Consider the following 18,461-nt stretch of genomic DNA (forward strand, 5'->3'; position numbering starts at 1 on the left):
CACACACACACACACACCTGTAGACAGTTTCACTCTCAGTGTAGTGTAATATGAAAGGCACTGATCCCTGACGTGTAGAACCTTGAAATCTAAGTGTACGGCATTAGGACTGTGGTGTTTCTCTGGGAGATAGCATCAGAATTCTGAAACCTGAAATTAAACGCAAGCTTAGTTCTGACTCCAACAAGAAGGAGATGGGGATCAGAGTGTTACTTTAACCACTTGCCCTTAAGAGATGAGAATTTAATTTAGCCAGGTAATTATGGATGTTATCAGACGCTTAGGAACGTGGACACGTGCCCGATCACTTCGGGTCGACTTGAGTTTTTGAGAAGAAGCCACTCATTCTGCTTCCTAGATCAGATAAACACGGATTACTGCTCCTCCATCTCCACAAGGGCACCATCAGCAACCCACCGTCAAGACGCTCCGTCTAATCTCAGGTCAATGCAGAATACAAACTGGGTCTGATCTCAGGTCAGTACAGAATACAAACTGGGTCTGATCTCAGGTCTGTACAGAATACAAACTGGGTCTGATCTCAGGTCTGTACAGAATACAAACTGGGCCTGATCTCAGGTCAGTACAGAATACAAACTGGGTCTGATCTCAGGTCAGTACAGAATACAAACTGGGTCTGACCTCAGGCCAGTACAGAAAATAAACTGGGCCTGATCTCAGGTCAGTACATAATACAAATCTGGTCTGATCTCAGATCAGTGCAGAATACAAACTGTGTCTGATCTCAGGTCAGTGCAGAATACAACCCGGGTCTGATCTCAGGTCAGTACAGAATACAAACTGGGCCTGATCTCAGGTCAGTACAGAATACAAACTGGGCCTGATCTCAGGTCAGTACAGAATACAAATCTGGTCTGATCTCAGGTCAGTACAGAATACAAACTGGGTCTGACCTCAGGTCAGTACAGAATACAAACTGGGTCTGATCTCAGGTCAGTACAGAATACAAACTGGGTCTGATCTCAGGTCAGTACAAAATACAAACTAGTTCTGATATCTGAACAGTACAGAATAAATATGGGTCTGATCTCAGGTCAGTACATAATACAAATCTGGTCTGATCTCAGATCAGTGCAGAATACAAACCGGGTCTGATCTTAGGTCAGTGCAGAATATAAACTCGGTCTGGTCTCAGGTCAGTACAGAATACAAACTGGGCCTGATCTCACATAAGTGCAGAATACCAACCAGGTCTGATCTCAGGTATGTGCAGAATACAAATTGGGTCTGATCTCTCAGTACAGAATACAAACGGTCTGACCTTCAGGTCAGTACAGAATACAAACTGGGTCTGATCTCATGTCAGTTCAGAATAAAAACAAGGTCTGATCTCAGTACAGAATACAAACTGTGTCTGACATTTACAAACTGAATACAAACAGAATACAAACTGGGTGTGATCTCAGGTCAGTAAAGAATACAAAATGTGGTCAGATCTCAGCTCAGTGCAGAATACAAACTGGGTTTTTATCTCATGTCAGTACAGAATAAAAACAAGGTCTGATCTCAGGTCAGTAAATAATACAAACTGGGTCTGATCTCAGTACAAAATTCAAACTGGGTCTGATCTCAGGTCAGTGCAGAATAAAAACTAGTTCTGATATCTGAACAGTACAGAATAAATATGGGTCTGATCTCAGGTCAGTACAAATTATAAAAGGCAAGTTGACTATATTTAACATCTTTCAGTAGTAGAGTTTTAAAAATGAGAGAATACAAAAGTAAAATAAGAAGTACAACATTTCTGACAAAGGTCTGATCTCAGTACAGAACGAATTAATGAAAGGTATGGTATCAGGTCAGTGCAGAAGCAAAAGGCCGGGGACATGTCCTTGTGGACGCGGCCGGTGGTGGAGGACGCAGTGTTTGAAGTGTGTTGCCTTTGTGCGGTTTATCGTCTCAGAATCAGGGCACGGTCCGGTCCCACCCTGTCCACACACAGATGGTGGGATAACCCGGAGCAGACTCACGCCCTGCCGGACAGGGGACGTCCTCCTCCAGGACTCTGCACTTAAAAGAGGATAAAAGCCTTTGTATATAAACAGTTTATCTGTAATTGTTCCTCAGTAGAAAAGAAAGCTACTGTAGGTCTGAGATACAAAGAGACGGCCACTGCCCCGAAGAGCGCCGGCCGCGCCGCAGGCCCTAATGGCTTTATTTCTACGGAGCGATAGCATCGGGTCTTTGATCTCCAAATAAACGAAGAAAATTGATGTTAATTGCTATATTTGTGCTCGGATCAGGAGCGTTGTTCCTCGATGAAATGTAAACACTGGCCTGTAATTACACAGCCCCCTGGGGGTCCGCAACGACTCCACAGCGGATACACACTCAGACTGAGAGAGAGAGAGAGACACAGTGAAAGCGGGAGAGGGGAGAGAGAGGGAGAGAGACACATATCATAGAGGGAGAGAAAGATCAAAACAGTGAGAAAAAGCAGGAAAGAAGAGAGAGAGACTGAAAGTGAAAAGAGAGAGGTACAGAGTAGGAGAGAGAGATAGTGAGATTGGGAGAGAGAATTGGGGAAAAAAGTGAGAGAGATTAGAGAGAAGCAGAATGAGACAGGCAAAGACTTTGGGGGAGAGAAACAGAGGGGGAAAGAGATTAGAGAGAAACAGAAAGAGAACTGAGACAAAGAAACAGTGCAGAGTGAGACAGAGAAAGAGAGAGAGAAACGAAGGGATCCTGCCACTCGGAACGTCAGGGTCTGAATTCCCTGCTGCCACTGCTTTTCTCTCGGAAAAGGACGGGACACGCCTCCTTCTTTCTCCTCTGTGTTTCAGCTTGTGAAGCTGAGATCAGTATGTTTTTCGGACGGACGGACCCTCGCTGTGGTGGTCCACTCCACGTCTGCTCCGGAGCCGGGGCCTCTGGATTAGGCCTTTGTGTGTCCTGAAAAAGTCACAAATACCAGCTCAGCCAAGCTGCCACTTTAACCCCTAACACACACAGACCCGCATCACCCCATACATCCCTAACACCCCTCCTCAAACACCACTACTGAGTTCTAGCACTCGGACCTCAGCTCCTCTCTGGATTCAGTGCAGTACATTTGCTGCTATTCACTACTTAAAACAACAAAAATCTTTAATCCTCGACCAATTCAAAGCAGCTTCAAAGGCTTTGTTTAAATATTTCATAAACAAAGAAGCAAAAGACAATGGGGTCAGAAGTTCAGGAGCTGAATATCAGCATCAAGTTATACAGACCAATATACGAGTGATGCACGACTATTACAGAGTGATACACAACTCTTACACACTGATCCATGACTCTCCCAGAGTGATACACAACTCTTACACACTGATACACGACTCTCCCAGAGTGATACACAACCCTTACACACTGATACACAACTCTCCCAGAGTGATACACAACTCTTACACACTGATACACGACTCTCCCAGAGTGATACACAACTCTTACAAACTGATACACGGCTCTCTTAGAGTGATACCCAACTCTTACACAGTGATACACGACTCTCCCAGAGTGATACACAACTCTTACACACTGATACACGACTCTCCCAGAGTGATACACAACTCTTACACACTGATACAAGACTCTCCCATAGTGATACACAACTCTTACACACTGATACACGACTCTCCCAGAGTGATACACAACTCTTACACACTGATACACGACTCTCCCATAGTGATACACAACTCTTACACACTGATACATGACTCTCCCAGAGTGATACACAACTCTTACACACTGATACAAGACTCTCCCATAGTGATACACAACTCTTACACACTGATACACGACTCTCCCATAGTGATACACAACTCTTACACACTGATACAAGACTCTCCCATAGTGATACACAACCCTTACACACTGATACAAGACTCTCCCATAGTGATACACAACTCTTACACACTGATACGCGACTCTTACACACTGATACACGACTCTCCCATAGTGATACACAACTCTTACACACTGATACACGACTCTCCCATAGTGATACACAACTCTTACACACTGATACATGACTCTCCCAGAGTGATACACAACTCTTACACACTGATACACGACTCTCCCAGAGTGATACACAACTCTTACACACTGATACAAGACTCTCCCATAGTGATACACAACTCTTACACACTGATACACAACTCTCCCATAGTGATACACAACTCTTACACACTGATACAAGACTCTCCCATAGTGATACACAACCCTTACACACTGATACAAGACTCTCCCATAGTGATACACAACTCTTACACACTGATACGCGACTCTCCCATAGTGATACACAACTCTTACACACTGATACATGACTCTCCCATAGTGATACACAACTCTTACACACTGATACATGACTCTCCCAGAGTGATACACAACTCTTACACACTGATACACGACTCTCCCAGAGTAATACACAACTCTTACACACTGATACACGACTCTCCCAGAGTGATACACAACTCTTACACACTGATACACGACTCTCCCATAGTGATACACAACTCTTACACACTGATACACGACTCTCCCATAGTGATACACAACTCTTACACACTGATACACGACTCTCCCATAGTGATACACAACTCTTACACACTGATACACGACTCTCCCAGAGTGATACACAACTCTTACACACTGATACACGACTCTCCTATAGTGATACACAACTCTTACACACTGATACACGACTCTCCCAGAGTGATACACAACTCTTACACACTGATAAACGACTCTCCCAGAGTGATACACAACTCTTACACACTGATACAAGACTCTCCTATAGTGATACACAACTCTTACACACTGATACACGACTCTCCCAGAGTGATACACAACTCTTACACACTGATACAAGACTCTCCCAGAGTGATACACAACTCTTACACACTGATAAACGACTCTCCCAGAGTGATACACAACTCTTACACACTGATACATGACTCTCCCAGAGTGATACACAACTCTTACACACTGATACACGACTCTCCCAGAGTGATACACAACTCTTACACACTGATACACGACTCTCCCAGAGTGATACACAACTCTTACACACTGATACACGACTCTCCCATAGTGATACACAACTCTTACACACTGATACACGACTCTCCCATAGTGATACACAACTCTTACACACTGATACACGACTCTCCCATAGTGATACACAACTCTTACACACTGATACACGACTCTCCCATAGTGATACACAACTCTTACACACTGATACACGACTCTCCCATAGTGATACACAACTCTTACACACTGATACACGATTCTCCCAGAGTGATACACAACTCTTACACACTGATACACGACTCTCCCATAGTGATACACAACTCTTACACACTGATACACGACTCTCCCATAGTGATACACAACTCTTACACACTGATACACGACTCTCCCATAGTGATACACAACTCTTACACACTGATACACGACTCTCCCAGAGTGATACACAACTCTTACACACTGATACACGACTCTCCTATAGTGATACACAACTCTTACACACTGATACACGACTCTCCCAGAGTGATACACAACTCTTACACACTGATAAACGACTCTCCCAGAGTGATACACAACTCTTACACACTGATACAAGACTCTCCTATAGTGATACACAACTCTTACACACTGATACACGACTCTCCCAGAGTGATACACAACTCTTACACACTGATACAAGACTCTCCCAGAGTGATACACAACTCTTACACACTGATAAACGACTCTCCCAGAGTGATACACAACTCTTACACACTGATACATGACTCTCCCAGAGTGATACACAACTCTTACACACTGATACACGACTCTCCCAGAGTGATACACAACTCTTACACACTGATACACGACTCTCCCAGAGTGATACACAACTCTTACACACTGATACACGACTCTCCCATAGTGATACACAACTCTTACACACTGATACACGACTCTCCCATAGTGATACACAACTCTTACACACTGATACACGACTCTCCCATAGTGATACACAACTCTTACACACTGATACACGACTCTCCCATAGTGATACACAACTCTTACACACTGATACACGACTCTCCCATAGTGATACACAACTCTTACACACTGATACACGATTCTCCCAGAGTGATACACAACTCTTACACACTGATACATGACTCTCCCAGAGTGATACACAACTCTTACACACTGATACAAGACTCTCCCATAGTGATACACAACTCTTACACACTGATACACGACTCTCCCATAGTGATACACAACTCTTACACACTGATACATGACATATACAAAGTGATACATAATCCTTACACACTAATACACGACTCCCCCAGAGTGATACACAACTCTTACTGAGGGATACAAGACTCTTACAGAATGATACATGATTCTTCTAGGGTAATGCACGACTCTTAAAGAGTAATACACAACCCTTACACACTGATACACGACTCTCCCAGAGTGATACATGACTCTGTTACACAGTTCTTACACGCTGATACGCAGCTCTTACACCCTGATACACAACCATTACACATTGATATATGACCATTACATACTGATACACAACACATTGAGAGTGATACACGACCCTTACACACAGATACACAACTCTCACACATTGACACACTACTCTTACACACTGATACACGACCATTACACACTGATACATGACTATTACACACTGATACACTACTCTCGCACACTGACACAATACTCTTACTACACACTGGTACATGTCCATTACACACTGACACACTACTCTTACCACACACTGATATATGACTCTTACACACTGATACATGACCATTACAAACTGACACAAAACTCTTACACACTGATATACAACTCTCACACACTGACACACTACTCTTACTACACACTGATACATGACCATTACACACTGATACACTACTCTTACACACTTATACACGACCATTACACACTGATACTTGACCATTACACACTGATACTTGACCATTACACACTGATACACGACTCTCACACATTGACACACTACTCTTACACACTGATACATGACCATTACACACTGAATCACTATTCTTACACACTGATACACTACTCTTACACACTGATACATGACCATTACACAATGAATCACTATTCTTACACACTGATACACTACTCTCACACACTGACACACTGCTCTTACACACTGATACACTACTCTCACACACTGACACACTACTCTTACTACACACTAATACATGTCCATTACACACTGATACACTACTCTCACACACTGACACACTACTCTTACTACACACTGATACACTACACTTATAAACGACCATTACACACTGATACACTACTCTTATCAACTGATACACAACCATTACACACTGATACATGACCATTACACACTGAATCACTATTCTTACACACTGATACACTACTCTCACACACTAACACACTACTCTTACTACACACTGATACATGTCCATTACACACTGATACACTACTCACACACTAACACACTACTCTTACTACACACTGATACATGTCCATTACACACTGATACACTACTCTTACACACTTATACATGACCATTACACACTGATACATGGCCATTACACACTTATACACTACTCTCACACACTGACACACTACTCTTACTACACACTGATACACTACACTTATAAACGACCATTACACACTGATACACTACTCTTATAAACTGATACTCAACCATTACACACTGATACATGACTATTACACTGATACACTATTCTTACACACTGACACACTACTCTTACTACACACTGATACACTACACTTATACACGACCATTACACACTGAATCACTATTCTTACACACTGATACACTACCATTACACACTGATACATGACCATTACATACTGATACACTATTCTTACACACTGATACACTACGCTTACACACTGATACACTACTCTTACACACTGATACACGACCATTACACACTGATACACGACTTTCACACACCGATACACTACTTATACACACTGATACAAGACCATTACACACTGATACACGACTCTTACACATTGACACACTACTCTTACACACTGATACATGACCATTACACACTGATACATGACCCTTACACACTAATACATGACTCTTACACACTGATACACGACCCTTGGAGAGTTACTCTTACACACTGATACATGACTCTTTATTTTGTCTTGTTTTATTATTTTAATGCACTATATATTTTTATAGTTCACTTTGTCAGCTGTTAATTGTAAAATGATTTGAGGGAATGAATGCGGCCAGTTTTTTTTTTTTTTTTCACCTGTCACTCTGTTGTGAAAGTGAGCGCCGCAGCCCGAGACCCCACAGAGTGCTGGACAGGGTCTTGGTCTTTCACTCTGACAGTGGAGACCAGCTCGGATTTAAAGGTCACGTCCAGACAAAAGCAGAAACACTCGGACTGCCCGAGGTGCTTTTAATTGACATTGCTGGCCTTGTGAGAGAGGGGAGGGGTCAGCGCCTCTCTTTCTCTCGGCTGAACGGGGGAGGAAGGAGGTTCGCTAACTCGGACGCGGAGAAGCCACCATTCAGAGGCCTCTCCTCGGCAGAAGAGAGAGGATAAACCAGTTAAGGCCTTTGTTTATGAAGTTTCACTTTATTCCCCCTGACAACCATTGAAACAAAGACTGTTGGGAAATGTCCCCGCGCGCAGGCGGCAACAATGAGCGGGATCAGCGGCTTTTCTGTCCGGCGCTAATACTTTCGGCAAAAGAGTGAGAATCTTCCTTCCTGAAAGAATTAAAAGAGCGCTCCATAAAAGGCACCTGCAAACAAGAGCCGAAAGAGCGGCCAAACAAAGGCACTTTGTCCTGGTGATGGCACTTTTGTTGAGGTGCACAAAAGCGAGCGCCATTTCTTTTGCGGCCAAAGAGCGCATTGTGCGTCCACAATGCACCACCGAACACACAGTACACACTGGCGTAATTGGTTTTATTCCGAGTCTCTTTTGACCAGTCAGTTCAGATCAGCAAAAGCCAGACTGTGGCACGGTTGCTCTCCACCTCACTGAAGTTTTTTATTTCCCAACAATGAGGGAAATGAGCGTGAAAATGTCATACTCCAGAACAATACTGACTTCGGGGTGCATTTCAAGGTGACAAAACAAACGTGGGGAACACTGGCGAATCCAAAAAGACCAGCAGTCAAAGGCGAAGCGGTGTGAGAGCCGGACTCAGCACTGACCTCATCGGCTCCTCCTCGTATTCCTGAGGTCGGGGGGGAACTTCCAGAGTGGTGTCGTCCGTGACGCTGTCGTTTTTCTCTCCCTATTAACCACGGGACAATTAAAAAGCAGAGAAAGGGCTTTTGTGTCTGTGATCTTTTGTGCTTTCACTGTAATAAGACAGCCTTTTGTCTCCTTTCAGATCGGTATCTGCCACAAACATTGCTCTGGCTTTGTGAAGAGGGGATTAACTTTCATCCTCTTTTTTGTTCTCTCCTTTGGGCCCCGTGGAGCAGGCCCTGCCCGGCCTCCATCGCTAACGTCCCTCGTCCTCTGAGGCCAGGTTACAGAGCACTTTCCCTGGAGGTCCGGAGCATTTCCAGGTAGATCAGGGGTCTGCTGCTATTTGGCCTGAAAAGAACAAAGCTGATAAAGACCGAGAGAGAGAGAGAGAGAGAGGGAACTAATGAGATCAGTTTCCGGTGATGCTCCTCTGCCCTTTATCAAAATTCTGTTGAACTCTAACTCTCGACTTCATCGCAGAGTGAACAGCCAGGTTCCTGTTCTCTCTCTCTCTCTCTCTCTCTCTCTCTCTCTCTCTCTCTCTCTCTCTCTCTCACTCTCTCTCTCTGATGGACACACCCTCGACTCTTTATTAAATCTGTGCAGAGCGGGGTCCTAATCCTGCAGTAATTGTTTCCAGATTAGGACGCTGTGCCACAAAGCAGCTCTAGCCAGGCATGAAATGGCCTCCAAACACAGCATCCAGTGACTCCCCAAACACCTCACCACACCTCCCTGACCCCACCACCCCTCTCTGACCCCCACTACACCTCTCACAGACCTGTTCACCTCTGGCATTAACCTGTGTCCTGTGTGATCCAATCAGTGCTCAGCTCAGAGTTCAGGAGTGAACACGGTGCTGTGTCCCGAGAACATCACTCAAACCACATTCGGAGGCAATCAGAGACTAATCTGACCACGTTATTTCTGTAGTGTGAATGCCAGAAAGTCTCGATGTGTCTCCGCCTACATCAACCGCGTCACAGCCCCAGCCTGGGTTTTACAAATAAATAATGACGATGCAAGTAACTTTAAAGCTTCACAGTTAATAATAAAACAAACACAAACAAATAGTGGCTGTGCTGAGTTAGTGAATGTTATCTGCTGGAGTTAGAGCTCATTGACTGTTGGACTCTTCTAATGGCGTTTTTGATTTTCCTCGTCCTCAGCCCGGTGCTTCTGCTCGAGGAGGTAAAACACATTAGTTGTGTTTCCCCCTTTTGTTGTCACAGACTTTTTTTCATTTCTTACATACCACCATGGTTTATTGTACGATATTCTGTAACCACACCCCCTCCACACGACTGAAGTCGCTCCACTTTTGGAGTAGATTCTTCACCACTTTCCACCATACTTCACTGTGTCTAAATGAGTCATGTAAAGATTGTATGCCTTATTATGAGTAACTGCATGATGTTGTTACGTAAACAAGTCAGAATATCTCTATTATCCTAATATTACTTTTTTATCATTTTAAAAATTGACGGTTAAATAACATTGCGAACATTACGATACGACAAAGTCCTACAATATATATCTGTGCAGTAAAAAACTTCTTAAATTTCAATGGGAAGATTGTATTCCAAGTAAATTTTGTAGTGTTACAATTAAAAATGTATATGTAAATAAAATCCCTAATGACGCGTAGTTGCAGTTGACTGCTTTAGATAACCAGCATTCTGAATGGTTCTTATTGCTGGAGGGCGGGACTTTATCCGTTACCAGCATGCTGATTGGCTCTTTATGCTGAAGGATGGGAATCCATGTTCAGTGTTAAGAGAGTTTCAACCTTTAACGGTTCCCTTATATTTAAAGTTTCTGGTTTTAACTCACACAACACTCGTCCTGAAAACTACTCCAAAAGAGCTTTTATTACGTCCCTTGGGCTATTTTTACTGGCCCTGGGACAGCGGTGTGTCACTCATTCGAAACACAGCACTCATCATAATGCACAGATCTGACTGGCTGAGTAGTGTCATGTGTGATATGCAGAAACGCATGTGATTAGTTTGATAATTTCCTGGACCGCTAAACCTGAACCGTAATGACTAGAAGAGTCACACCACTTAAAACAAACACTCTGTTAATAATGAAATAGCTTTTAATAGTTTATCAGTTACAGGTCCAGGTCCGGGAAGGACAGTGTCTGGGTCTGGACTCGGACCACGGGCCACCATATATATATACATATATACAGTGAAACCTCGACATATGACTGAATCACCTTCACTTCGAATTTTCCAAGACACGAGCCATCGCTCTGTCAATTTTTTGCTTTATGATGCGAGCCGAGATCTGAGTTACGAGCGAGAGAGCTTACGCCAGCCGCCATTAGGCAGCCCAGAGAGCGTTGAATTCACTTGGTTATCTTGCCACATGGACATCGTTGGTCCTGTTTAAAGCCTGTTCTGCTTGAATCGATACGTGATGCGTTTTGTTACGTTTTTTTTAGGTCACAGTTTTATATTTGACACAGAAACACGCAGCTCTCTCTCAGCCGGAGCGAGGGGCAGATTCTGCACAGCTACTAAACAGAGAACACGATTTTCATTGGTCGTCAACTTTATTTAGCCAATCAGCAGCCAGAGGTGTCCGTCACCTGTTCAGTGTACAGCCAATGGAGTCACAGTCCCTCCTACAGCGGTTTGTTTGGCAGCGGCGCTGAGAGCAGCAGGTCAGAGCTGAAACACTGAGAACTACAGCTCTGCTTTAAATAGAAGTAAAGTTATCTTAGCTCCTTGTGGCTTTGCTTAATCTGTACCTCGTCAAAGAAAGTTGCCGCTATGAGGCAATTACCCCAGACCCCCTGGTTAAAGCTTAGCCCCCGATATCATTAATCTCTAGTGACGTCCTTGTCGTGCAGGCATCTCAGTCGTATCGCTGTTGTTTATAGCATTGTAGCATTAACAGTGTAGCAAGCGTCTTCGTCTGATCTTCAAGGTAAATACACTTAATAGAACCAGTTTAATGCTTTACATTCTCTTTTGTTATGTATTATTACTTTTTATATATTTTCTTATTTAAAAACATAACATTTCAATAACATTTTAATAATTAGTTTTCATTGTCTGACACCAACAGGCCTCAGCTGCTCAAAGTGCTGTTAGCCACGTTAGCATCTTGAGGTATTAGCAACATTAGCAACATTTGGCTGCATTTGAAGCTTATTGTGTTTAATTGCAGTGAGATTTTTTTTCCAAAGCCATGTAAACCAGCACTGACACACACACACACACACACACACACACACGGTTACCCACAGTTACATCATTTCAAGCTTTTAAATAATTTTCACTCAGCTCCTAAATTTAATGGTAAATAATGCTGTGAAATAACGCTGTAATGTTGTAGGAACCCAAATTTTTCAAATTTAATTTTCGCTGAATTATTTCTGAAAGAAAACAGAGGGAGTGTGTGGAAATACAGATTTTAAACATCGCATTAACCCTCCTGTTATTTTGGGTCCATTCAGAGTTTCTGAATTAAGGGCTGAGGGCATGTTTTTTTTTTTTTGTCTCATATTTAACAAATGTACCCAGTTTTACATTAAACCAGGAAAAGGTTAAATTACGAGGATGTTTTCCGTTCAAATTTAGCCTCCGTCCTGTGGGCTGCGGTGGTCTTCGGGATCAGTTTGACCCTTGGATGGATTCGCTGTAAAATTATACATCAGAAGTGGGGCTGAGTTTTTTATTTATTTTTTAATCATAATTTGAAAGAGCACACAAATAATATCCTGTGAGTTCTAATTATTAATTCTGCAGTTCTTTATCAAAAGCAAGGCCTTGGCAGGTTTTAAATGAAAGAGATTAGTTTCTATAACAGAGTTAGAGCAGTCAGAGGCGGACAGACACTGTGCTGTGGACACAACCACAACGACGTACAGCCTGAGCCTCTCGGTCTTGGATCTAAACTCAGACCTGGATTCTCATTTACAGAAAAAGGTTAACATTTAAATCACAAAATGAATCAGAAACACCATCATTAGATATGTTCCCTGCTCAAAAAATAAACCAACATTCCACACATTGTTGTTGTTGTTGTTGTGGATGACACTGAGGTCAATAACATGATATTTTTTTATTGTCTTCATCAACGCTTTCCTCTTGGGCCCTGGTTTATTTACAGTGTGTTTAGAAAATCAACAAAGAAAAATAAACAATAATCATTTAAATTCTGATCGTTTTGTGTTGCTTTAAATTGTTGGAAACAAATTGACCTTAGAGTGAACATTTTAGTTTTTTAATTCAACGATAAATATTAGGTATTTAATGTATTTTTAAGTTATTTTTGTGAAAAATGAAAAGTCCTTTGCACATTTTTGGTGTTAGATTTATTTCAGAAAAGAGAGAAACACATGGAGGCCTTTATTTTGAAGTAAATAAATGAATAATGTTGTAAACAGAACACACCACATTTCAGCTTTGAACAGAGTGTGTTTTAAACATGTTCACGGTGCTGAGGTGTGTTTTATACAATGAAAAGTTGTGTGTGTGTGTGTGTGTGTTTTCTCCTTGGTGTTACGACACTAATGTGACTGGAGAGAGTTTTTTTTTCAGATAAGATGAATCCAGTTCAGAGGGAGAGAGGGAATAAATATTCGTCCGTTTCTGCAGCGTGTCGTGGTCAAGGTGTCCAGTCGTGATCTGCGCCAGTTTTCCGGGGGCTTTTCCTCCGCGCTGTGATCGGCGTCGAGGGGGAAGGTTCTCGGCAGCGGAGCGTGTGGCGAATCGCGGTTCCCTGTCCTCATCTAGATAACACCGGCCTGTGTGCGGCTCTGTGTGTGTGGGCTCACCTGGACCTCCGCACACGCCCGGGGAGCCCAGAGCAATGGCCTCTCACTGCCAGCCATGATACATTCGCAAATCCATTCTCTCCGCAATCTCCCTCCCTCAGCACCGCAATTACACCCAGCACCAGGGAGAGGGTGTGTGTGTGTGTGTCACTGATACACCCTCCCTCACACATTCTCACACACACAGACTTGTTCCCATCTGTTCAGGGGACATTATTAGGCTTCTATTCATTGGATAATTACTCTTACCCCGTAACACTTACCCCCTAAATCTACCCCAACCCTAGAATACGTCTTCACCTGAGAATATAATCATATACAGTGTGGGGACTTGATTTATGTCACTGTAAAGTAGACAAGTCCCCACAAATTGAGTGTGTAATCAGATTTGGTGCCCACTTGATATAAATCTAGACCACACACATACAAACACACACTCTCTCTCTCTCTCTCAGACACGCGAGTCGCTGCGTTCTGATATTTTTCACCTGAACCTCTTTTCTATCAATGATTTTTAACAACACATTTACACATTACCGTTTATCAAATTACTGATTATTTCATAGTTACATAATAACAGTGCGACTATGTTACAAACTTCTGAAAACCAGGGTCAAAGTTCAGAATAAACCTCTCAAAAAAACTTTATCAAACAAAAAATAATTCACAAAATAAATGAGTGTTATTTCAGATCTTTATTCACAGCTCCTCCCAGAAACAGGAGGATATTAAACACACTGTGTGTCAGACTCACAGCGGGGGAGTAGATCCTCACGTAATACACGTAAAGACTTGTAATTTCTCTGTGAGACACACACACACACACACACACATTTAACCTCAGAGAGAAGGACAGTGAGGATATAATTCAACAACTTGTAAAGATAGTGAAACAATGACACAAAAACGTTCCTTTACACTAGAAAAATCACTAGCATTTTTCATATGAATTATACATTGTTTTCATCTTGTTTTAATGCTAGGAATTTAATTTAGTTTTGTTTTTCTATTTAAAACACTTCTTTTAGGACAATTTACAAATTTCTCAATCCTTTCAGGAAACAGCTTCACTTTAAAGGTAAAATACATGTTTTATAGATTGACCTTCATTTGTCTGAATGGTGTCTTTAATGTGAATGTAATGACTGCAGTGTTGACAACGCGGTGAAATGTGTGTAGAGCCGTGGCGTGTTGACGGACAGAAAACGGCAGATTTTCACTGTTAAACCCAGGAGGGAAACACACCCGGGAGCGTCGAGGACGAGAGCAAAGCGATGAGAAGAAAAGGCAGTGCCAGCCTCTCGTTTGCTCTCCTTTTGTTGCTCTTTTGTTTGCATGAAAACGAGCAGCACACACTGCTAATTCCTCCAAAGACAAACCAGCAGCTCAACACCCTCAAATCAAATTCCGCGTCTCATTATTTACTTCTCCTGACTCATCGCGGCGGTGGGGCATCGCCCTCGCGCCGCTGACCCGGAGATTAGCCACCAGTCGTCCTTTCAAACCAACAAAGAGGGCCCATCATAATAAAGTTTTCAGAGAGCGGCTCCTCCACAGTTGAATTAGGCATGAGATCAAAAGTAAACAGAGCCGCTGGAGTTGACAAATTACCCAGAGTCCACGGCATAATCTGGGTCAACATGCAGAGCTGGGAGTTAAGTCCTCTGATGAAGGAGCAGAATGTACATATTAGACCTGGCCGTGTTTAACAAGGCTCCTGTAAAACAGCTTTGTTTGGAGAGATAAGCTCCTCCGTTTCTCCCTGGAGTCGGGATCAGTGTTGGTTCACGGACAGGATCGTGTCGCTCCGAAAGCCGACCGCGCCGAGCTAAAGGAACGACAGAGGGTCACTGATACAGAGCACAATGCGCCGGAGCTGTTTGAGCAGCTGAAGTACAAACACAAAGGCCCGTGTTTCAGAACGTGTTTCTTTCTCTTTTGTGGGAAGCACGGCTCACGAGCGGCTGCTTCTTCTCTCCCCGTGCTCACAGACCCCTCGGCCTCCCACGGCAAACACGGCGTTAGCCTGCGCTATTGTCTTATCTGTCTTACACACACTTTCATATCTGTGTGTGTGTGTGTGTTCAAGTGAGGCCTGGGGCCGCAGTTTAGGTGCTGAATGTTCTGTAACATGTTTAATAATGTTTTATCTTCTTTTAGCTCCTGATAACGTCGACGGACCACGGATTTGGGAAAAACCGAGGCCACGAAGAGCGTGTTTCACAAGGGTTTCACTGGATGTGCTTTACTTTATTTAATTTTACTCCAGTTTGCTTTAAATTGACTTTAAAACTAATGTAGTTAGTGTTTTATTTTTAAACGACAAATTTAACTTGTAACTTAACGCGTTAACATTGTGTTAATGCTAATGTTAGTTTGGCTCTCCTTCACATTCAACACGAACACACTAACCCCAGCCGCAGTAACAGACTGCCCTCTGGCGGCTGGAAGCGTAATTTCACACAGGAAAAACAATACAAACAGCGGCACATTTTATTCCTTTATTCCATTATATACTTTTAAAATTCAGATTTAAACAGGCCAGCGTTCTAAAACATTAGAGTGAGAGGGTACCAAAATAATGCAAGTAATTTACAAATAAATGTGTAAATCTGTATAAATTCAATAATAATTAATATAATTTTAAGAGTGAATAATTCTGTTTTTGTGAAAACACTGCGCACTACATTCTTTCCCAAACCACGCATTTTTACGTGTCTTTTATTAGATAAATGTGGACAGCCCAGTTACTCTTTCCACTTGGGGTCCATAGGTCCAAGAGTTGGTCTTAATTTAGAGCGACGTTTCCCACTGTCTCTCAGAGGTTTGACGGTAAATGTAATTTATAAAAAGATTATAATAAAACAGCTCATGTCTTCCTGGAAAATATCACTTACTACACTTATGAAATGCTGCTTAAAAGATACAGTCTCTCTTTCACACACACACACACACACACACACTATGCACACTATACACAACAGCCCCAGTAACGTCAGATTAATGTTAAGACAGATATGTTCTAACAAAAAAAATAAAACCGTGTCCCACTGGTTGTCGAAATGCGGCGCTGTGCTGCCCTCTAGCGACCGCTCTGTGTTAAATGCCTGAGGTGCACACTTTACATTCATACTTTCATTCATTCATTACGTCATTAATTCATTCATCTGCTGTAGGCGCGTCACCCTGGTGAGGTTCATGGGGTGGGAGTGACTGCGAGAATCTGGAAGTGATGACAGAATATGAAAAAAATTGATTACATTTTCAGAAAATCCGTTTTTCCCTGTGGCTTTTGCTAAGGTCTCTGTCTCCATCTGCTGGACAAACTGAGAACTGCAGGTGGAGTGATTTCTTGGGAGGTTTCTGAGGGTAACGTGCCCTGCAGTTGTACCTTTGAGGAAGGTTAAAAGGCAAATTAAGAAAGAGTCAGGGCTAGGGTTTAAGCTTAAGATTCCACACTTTGATCTAGAGCTGAGACTTTAGACTGCAAGATTTTATGAACGATATCCAGTTCATTTTAAAGGAATTCTCAGCAGTTTCCCGCTGCATTTTTCAGAGGCAAATACATTTAACTAGGGTGACCAGACGTCCTCTTTTACCCGGACATGTCCTCTTTTTTAGACTTAAAAAAATGTCCGGCCGGAATTTCACAAACGTCCGGGATTTTGTTTTTCTAGAGCTTACATAGAATTTCGAGAAGTTTCGTTCACAAACTAGTCCCGCCCTCCCCTACTCCAATTGGTTCTCTTGAGTGAGAAGGGGGCGTGGTGAAGTAGCCTAGAATCTTCTGATTGGACGGTCTGACTGTAGAGCTACAGTTATTGGTCGATAACCTTCTCTGTAAACATTTAATTGGTCAGTCTGCACGTCGGTAGTCGTCCTGTGTTGATGACGTATTCTGTGACGTATCTTTAGTTTGACTAAAACGGGTGAAAACGCGGCTGCTTCACTGAAAAGCACCAAGGTTATTACAATCCCAAACGGAACCAGTTCAAGAACCATAGTTCTTTAGGTGGAAAAGGGCTCAGATCAAGTTTGATGAATTTTGACATGTGAATTCATGTCCTCGACCAATAGGGTTGTTGCTTTTGGCCTCAATGTCCAATACGAAATGGAGGAAGCAATAACAGTAGCAGTTTTTCAGCACAAAGCTTTACATACTACGGCCCGAGCTAATTATAGAGAAGTCCATAAACACAGTCTGGATGCGGGGTTCAAGAGTAGAGGTTATTTGCGTTGTGTACAGTTATGGAGTTGGCCTGTTTGTTATCTAACCGCACAAAAAAAAGAAAGATTTTAGTTGCAAAATCTTCTTGCTGATAAATATGTGACTTTCAACACTGATTTGAAGTCAGTGTGTTTACTCAGAAAAAGTCCGGACTCGAGTA

Source organism: Hoplias malabaricus, chromosome 12 (genome assembly GCF_029633855.1).
Source record: "Hoplias malabaricus isolate fHopMal1 chromosome 12, fHopMal1.hap1, whole genome shotgun sequence".
NCBI lineage: Eukaryota > Metazoa > Chordata > Actinopteri > Characiformes > Erythrinidae > Hoplias > Hoplias malabaricus.